This window comes from Tachyglossus aculeatus, unplaced genomic scaffold (assembly GCF_015852505.1).
Source record: "Tachyglossus aculeatus isolate mTacAcu1 unplaced genomic scaffold, mTacAcu1.pri scaffold_99_arrow_ctg1, whole genome shotgun sequence".
Lineage (NCBI taxonomy): Eukaryota > Metazoa > Chordata > Mammalia > Monotremata > Tachyglossidae > Tachyglossus > Tachyglossus aculeatus.
The window spans coordinates 1,522,205-1,529,025 of record NW_024045101.1 but is presented as its reverse complement, the minus strand read 5'-3'; the positions used below and the strand labels follow the sequence as shown (position 1 = coordinate 1,529,025).

The following is a 6,821-nucleotide window of genomic DNA, read 5'->3' as shown; positions in this document are numbered from 1 at the left end:
CTAAGTACTTACAGAGTTCAGTAGTACCAGTACAAATGATCCCTGCTGTTAAGGAATTCCAAGCTCACAGTCTTGTAGGAGTAGTATAATATAGTGGAGAGAGCACAGTCCTTGGAGACGGAGGACTTGGGTTCTAATTCTGGCTCTACCGCATGCCTGTTGTGCGACCTTGGGCAGCATACTTCTCTGAGCCTCAGATTCCTCATCTATAAAATGGAAAGTCAAGGCCTATTCTCCCTGCTACTGAGATTGTGAGCCCCGTGTGGCGTAGTGACCGTTTCCTACCTGAATACTGTGCTTCCACCGCTGTACATACTACTGTGCTTGGTGTATGATTAGCATTTAACAACAGACACAAACATTATTATTAGGTGGGGAGACAGAAACCTAAAATAAATTGGAGATAGGAGACTACCAAAGAGCATAAAGAGATGAATTGCTGTGAAATGTTGTAGGTCAATCAACGTATTTATTGAGCAGTTACTATGTGTTAGGGAGAGTTCAACATAATGAAGTTGGTAGGTATGTTCCCTCCCTACGATGAACTAATAATCTAGAAGTGATTTTATACTCATACTAATATCCTCAGCCCCTCTCAAGATCGCACTTGGAGAGTTTCCAGTATTCTACCAGTCTCGGCTACGAGAAGGAGAGTCTAGCAGAGGCCTACCCATTCCATTCCTAGCTTGGTCAGTGGCTAGCGAGTGGCAGGAAATCTGCTATAAGTCAAAACCCACCTGTGCTGGGCAGCAGCGGCATGGGAGAAAGTAGAGGGAGGAGACTCAAGTTTACGGCATGGAAGAAGGCAATGGCAAACTACTTCTTTATGTTACCAAGAAAGCTCGATGGATACACATACAAGAATGACTACTGGTAGTTTATCCATAAGCAGCGTAGCTCAATGGAAAGAGCACGGGCTTGGGAGCCAGAGGTTATGGGTTTTAATCCTGCCTCCACCACGTGTCAGCTGTGTGACTTTAAGCAACTCACTTAACGTCTCTGGGCCTCAGTTACCTCATCTGTACAATGGGGATTAAGACTGTGGGACACGTGGGGCAAGCTGATAACCCTGTATCCCCCAGCGCCTCGCAGATAGTAAGCGCTTACCAAATGCCATTGTTATTATTATTATTATAAAGCCTCCTTCCGCGCAGTGAAAACATGAGTCTCTGCCATCATATTTGATCCACATTTTGATCATGTGTTTATCTGACTTTGACTCTTTGCCATGACGCCGCTGCCCACGCTGGTAAATCAACTTTGTTTGACCCTTTTGCTTACACCTTTCCGTTATGGGTAACCCTAGCGAGAGTATCCCTCAGTGTCATAGCTTTAAGCTTCATTGGTGTAGGAAAACTCTCTTGCCACGGGAAGGCATTGATTCGTTGGAGAACTTACGATCAGAAGAATTGATGATGGTACCGGGGTTTTTCCAGAATCAGTCACGCTCTCTCATCCCTGACAATCAGGTTCCTGCTGAAAGCGTTTTTGACATACAGGAACCACTGACAGCCGAAGTGACTGTAGCATCATGCCGATGCTCGGTTGTAACATCCGAGCTTGGCGAGGCTTTGCCATCGTGGCCAGGGTGGGAATACTGGAGGGAGGAGAGCTGTGTTGGTGTTGGGGCCCCTGGTGGATAGAGCACGGTCCTAGGAGTTAGAACGATGTGGGTTTTAATCCCTGCTCCCGCAAAAGTCTGTTTTGTGACCTTGACCTTGGGCAAGTCACTTCACTTCCCTGTGCCTCGGTTACCTCATCTGTGAAATGGGGATAGACGTCTGAGCCCCATAATGGACAGGGACTATGTCCAACCTGATTAACTTGTATCTAACCCAGCGCTTAGAACAGTGCTATGCACGGAGTAAGAGCTTAACATGTACCGAAATTATTTATGATTTATTATTGCTGGCATGCCATTATCCTCCTACAAGCCTGTCCTGTCTGGGGTATGGTCTTGGTCTGAACTGGTATCTCCCCCCTTCTAGACTTGAGAATCCCCCTTGAGTCTATTGTGGGTAGGGATTGTCTCTGTTGATGAATTGTACTTTCTAAGCGCTTAGTATTCATTCATTCAATCGTATTTAGTACAGTGTTCTGCACACAGCAAGCGCTCAATAAAGGCGATTGAATGAATGAACTCTAACCTGTTCCCCGAGTGCGAAGATCTTCCGGGAATGGCTCCATCTCTGGCTTCATGATCTGGTTCCATCCTTTCTCTCCACCCTTGCTCACTCTTTCCATGGCAGCTGGGGCTGGTGGGGGGCACTGACCACATCTAGACCGTGCTGGTCTCCTCTTTCTCCTTGGATTCCTTGGTTCGATCAGCCACAAAGGGACGGCAAGGAGCCCTCAGCCACTTTCCTTTCCACCATGGTTGCTGACCTGTTCTCCAGACGGGCCCCATCCCCATAGATATAGAAGTCGCTGCTCTGACCGGGATATCTGGAGGACATGCTTGGGCCCCTGTGGAGGGACCTCGTGGACTAGGCGATGAGAGAACCCTCTGGAGATGAGGATCTGGCGCTCTCAACTGCAGGAACGGTCCTGGCCCGTTAGGTTCTCATGGCAACAATAGCATCTTTTTCTACATAAGTATACATACATAAGTATATCAATACCGAGAGAGAGAGAGAGAGAGAGAGAGAGAGAAAGAAAGAGAGAGAGAGACCGACCGGGAGAGAATGTTATGCTTCTAAATAGGAGAAGCAGCATGATTTAGTGGAAAGAACCTGGGCATGAGAGTTCCAGCTCTCCCAAATACTTGCCAGGTGACCTTGGGCAAGTCTGTTCACTTCTCTGGGCCTCAGTTTCCTCAGCTGTAAAATGGAGATGCAATACTGGTTCTCCCTCCTACCTAGACTATGAACCTCATGTGGGACAGGGATTATGTGCAACCTGAATAATTCGTATCTATCTCAGCGCTGAGAACAGTGCTTGACACGAAGTAAGTGCTTAACAACGGCCTTATCAAAAATATGTCCTCATCTCCTCATTGGGGGAGTATGATTGGTTACCCATAGTAACCAATGGGGAATCAGAGTTCTAAACACAGAGGTAAGGATTGACAGATTCATTCATTCATTCAATCGTATTTATTGAGTGCTTACTGTGTGCAGAGCACTGTACTAATGTTGTGCCGAGAATCAGCGAGTGAGACCCAAGTAGAAATTTAGAAGTGGATTTTATTAGCGCGCGGCTGCAAGGGGCCAGGGACCCAGATCAAGCAGCACTGATCCCATTCTCACTGCGTCTTTTATTCAGTTACAGCAACATGGGAGGGAGCATTTAGGAATTTCAGGAATCCAATTAGGACAAAAGGATGCTGTAAATTCTCTGTTTTTACTGCCTTGTAAAGGTTGTTATCTGCCATATGGCCTTGTATAAATAGGTGTAAATTCTGTTATCTTCTGTTGTCCCTGTCTTGTCAGGATGTCATCTGACCTACGACCTTACACAGATAAGTGTTACTTGTTTAATGGCCTTGAAGGCATCTGTTGCAGACAGAACAAAAAGGAGTTGTTCTCTTAGCCTGCACAAAATGGAGTCAGTCATGTCAAGTCCGCTAGTGGACAACAGGGATGGCTTTTGTCAGGCAGGTCAGGGTGGGGGAGGCCTTTGTTAGGCAGGTTTTGTGGCGGGAAGTTTTGGTGGGCATTCTTCTTCCATGAAGAAGGGTGTACAAAGGGATGGGAACAAAATGGAGATCAGACAAACCCGTTCACAACATTCCCCACTTCTTATGGACAGAGTGTCAAACCCTTGACACGTTTGTGGCGACATCGTCATACCGGCCAATGGGCTCAGTTTGTAGGGATTGATAGTGGAGATCCCTAATGAGGAGCAGCTTAACAGAGTTGATGCGGGACTTAACAAATTCTAGGAGGCGATTCACTGAGCAGGGCAACTACGAGGAGAAACATGGGGCCAGCCAGGGCAGACACAAGCGTGGTTAACCACGGGGATGTCTGGAAAAGACTCTGGTACCAGGTTTCGGCCCGTTCATGCTCCCTTTGCCTGTCTGCTAAATTTTTCCTCACCAGAGAGAGGCTCTCATGAACAACTCCAGAGTTATTCGCATAAAAGCAGCAGGCCTCTCCCAGGGCGGCACAGAGGCCACCCTGTCTCAGAAACAATAAGTCCAAACCCCTCCGGGTCTGGAGGACCATCTCCGCCAGGGAGTCAACCTGTCGCTCCAGAGTGGAGATGGAATGCTCAAGGTGGGTGAGGTCAATATCCACCTGGGTGCTGAGTTCTCTGTAGCTAGCCTCCCCCCGCACCAGTGCGGTAGTGCCCAGGGCGGCAGAACCCGCTAAACCCAACCCCACTAGAATGGGGATGAACAGCGGGGCAGCCCGCTTATGACGGAGGGACCAATCCTCCTGCAGGGAAAAGTGGTCCCACCCATCAGCGCCAGGCAACAAGGACACTCTGGGGGCGATGGAGACTAGCACACAGAGAGGGCCACCGGGGTGAGCAAGGAAAACTCGGGCTGAAACACATCGAGTGATTCCGTCCAAACACGCCCACCAGGTGCCCGGTGGGGCGGGGAAGTAAGCAGAACCGGAGGAGGACCGGACCATCACATTGAGGGAGCAGACAGGCGAGTATGGGGAGGCATGGAGGTTCGTGTTATCTGAGATTAAGCAAACCCTAGAGCCCTGGACATCCCCAAGAGTCAACCCTGGCTGGTCCCATTCACAGTTGTCAGAATCGGAGGTGGTAGACACAGGGTTATTGATAGCCACTCCAACATAGTATGGAGGCTGGGCATCCATGCATAGCCAACAGCTTAGGCCCAGGTCCGGTCGAGTGGAGTTGATCACTCCCTAAACGGCCTGTAAGAGGCCCATGACTGAAGGATGAGGGAGTTTCTGGCTGGAGGACCCCCCCTCACCTGGCTCTGGAGAGACAATTTCCCCAGCGGGTGTCTGAGGGGGTGGGACAGCGGAGGACGGGGCCCAAGGTAAGGACTGGGCAGTGGAGGACGGGGCCTGAGGTATGGACTGGACAGTGGAGGACGGGGCCCGAGGTAAGGACTGGACAGTGGAGGACGGGGCCCGAGGACTAGGGAGGATTTTGGGGGGCAGAGCTGATTTTCCAAGTGGGCCGATTGGCAAGTAGGACGTTACAGGGGATTGCTTAGCAATGGTAAAGATAATCCCAGGGTCCGCCCAGGCCCCATTTCTGCCATCTAATCTCATGCCCCACGAATGGGGAGTATTCCAGAACCTACTCTCAGGGTCGCGAAGGGTGAGAAACAAGGTTGTGGATACGGGGGTTGGGTCCTTTTGGATAGTCAAGTGCGGATCCGTCCCCACGCGGCCTTCTTTGGCCCCACAAGCCGCCCCGTGGAACGAGGATACTACAATGGCAGTCACACAGGCGCATTTTGGGCAGAAATGGGACGACCTATCCAGGAAACTGGCATCCCAGCCATCTGTAAGGAACCCCGGGCACATTCTTACTTCAGAAAACGGATTACTACAAGGGGAAGCACCTCCGATCGAGGTGGGGAAGAGGGAGCATAAATCCAACCGGAAATACCGGCCATCATTCAAACCTTGGTTATGGGTCCATGTACCTTCTTCTGCATAGAATGTCCAGAGTACCTGATCCCCCTTCTTCATCATCCAGGTGTTTTGGGGTTTGGGGGCATGAGGGTTGAATGACATCGAGGGAGAGGGGGTCATTAGGGAGGCGAGGAGGAGGAAATGCGGGAGAGTCTTAGCTTTAAGGGGTCAGCCTGTGCCTCCGCCTTCCATGTCGGGGCCGCAGCAGGTTTCACTCGACTGTGATGGAGCCAGACAGGAACGGAGTCAACCTTGACGGCTGTTGGCGTGGTCAGGATGACGGTGTAAGGGCCCTTCCACTTAGACTCCAAGCCGGAGGCGGTGATTTTCTTGACCAGGACTGAGTCCCCGGGTTGGAAGGCGTGTGCGGGTGCAGAGGTGGGAACTGGCAGGGCGTTTCGGACAGATTTCAGGAGTGTTCCCTGTGTTTTCTGGAGACCCTGCCGGAACTTAATCAAGGAAGAATTAGTAGCGTCCACCCTGAGTTCCTCCCTGATTAGAGGGAGGATTGGCGGGGGTCTACCAAACAGAATCTCAAAAGGTGCGAGACCCGACTTATCGGGGGTACATCGGCTTCGGAGTAGGGCCAGTGGGAGGAGCATGACCCAATTTTCCTGAGTTTCAAGGACCAGTTTGGTGAGGAATTCCTTAAGAGTTCGGTTGGTCCTTTCTACCTGACCTGAACTCTGTGGTTGATAGGCACAGTGTAATTTCCATTCTATTCCTAAAGCTTTGGCTATGCCTTGGGACACTTTGGCTATGACTGCTGGACCATTTTCAGACCCGAGTCCCAGTGGGAGACCAAATTGCGGGAGAAGTTCATTTAGAATCTTTTTCACCACTACCATGGCTGTTTCGTGTTTAACTGGGAAAGCTTCTACCCACCCTGAAAAAGTGTCAACAAATACCAGGAGGTATCGATAGCCTGCCGCGGGGGGTTTCATCTCCGTAAAGTCTACCTCCCAGTTTTCTCCTGGCTGCAATCCCCGCACTCTGACTCCTGGGGTGGCAGCCTTCCCCTGTTTTGCGTTTACCCGTGCACATGTTCCACACCAGGTGGTTATGCTAACTAAGAGGTTGTCCAAGTGTGGGATAAAGTACCTATCTCTCAACAACAAGCCCATCTTTCGTGCCCCCAGATGGGTGATCTGGTGTAACTGCGTGATCCATTCTCTCCCTACTGCCTCAGGGACAAGAATTCTTCCCTCTGGAAGGACCCACCACCCTGACCCGTCTCTAGTTCCCCCT

General features: G+C 50.4%; 1 non-coding gene across 1 annotated transcript; it reads left to right on the top strand.

Annotated features, from left to right (window-relative positions):
- The first annotated feature begins 589 nt into the window (after positions 1 to 589).
- On the top strand, positions 590 to 727 carry LOC119924416. Its single transcript, XR_005449130.1, has one exon. It is a non-coding gene; the product is annotated as a small nucleolar RNA SNORA7 (small nucleolar RNA).
- The last annotated feature ends 6,094 nt before the right edge of the window (positions 728 to 6,821 follow it).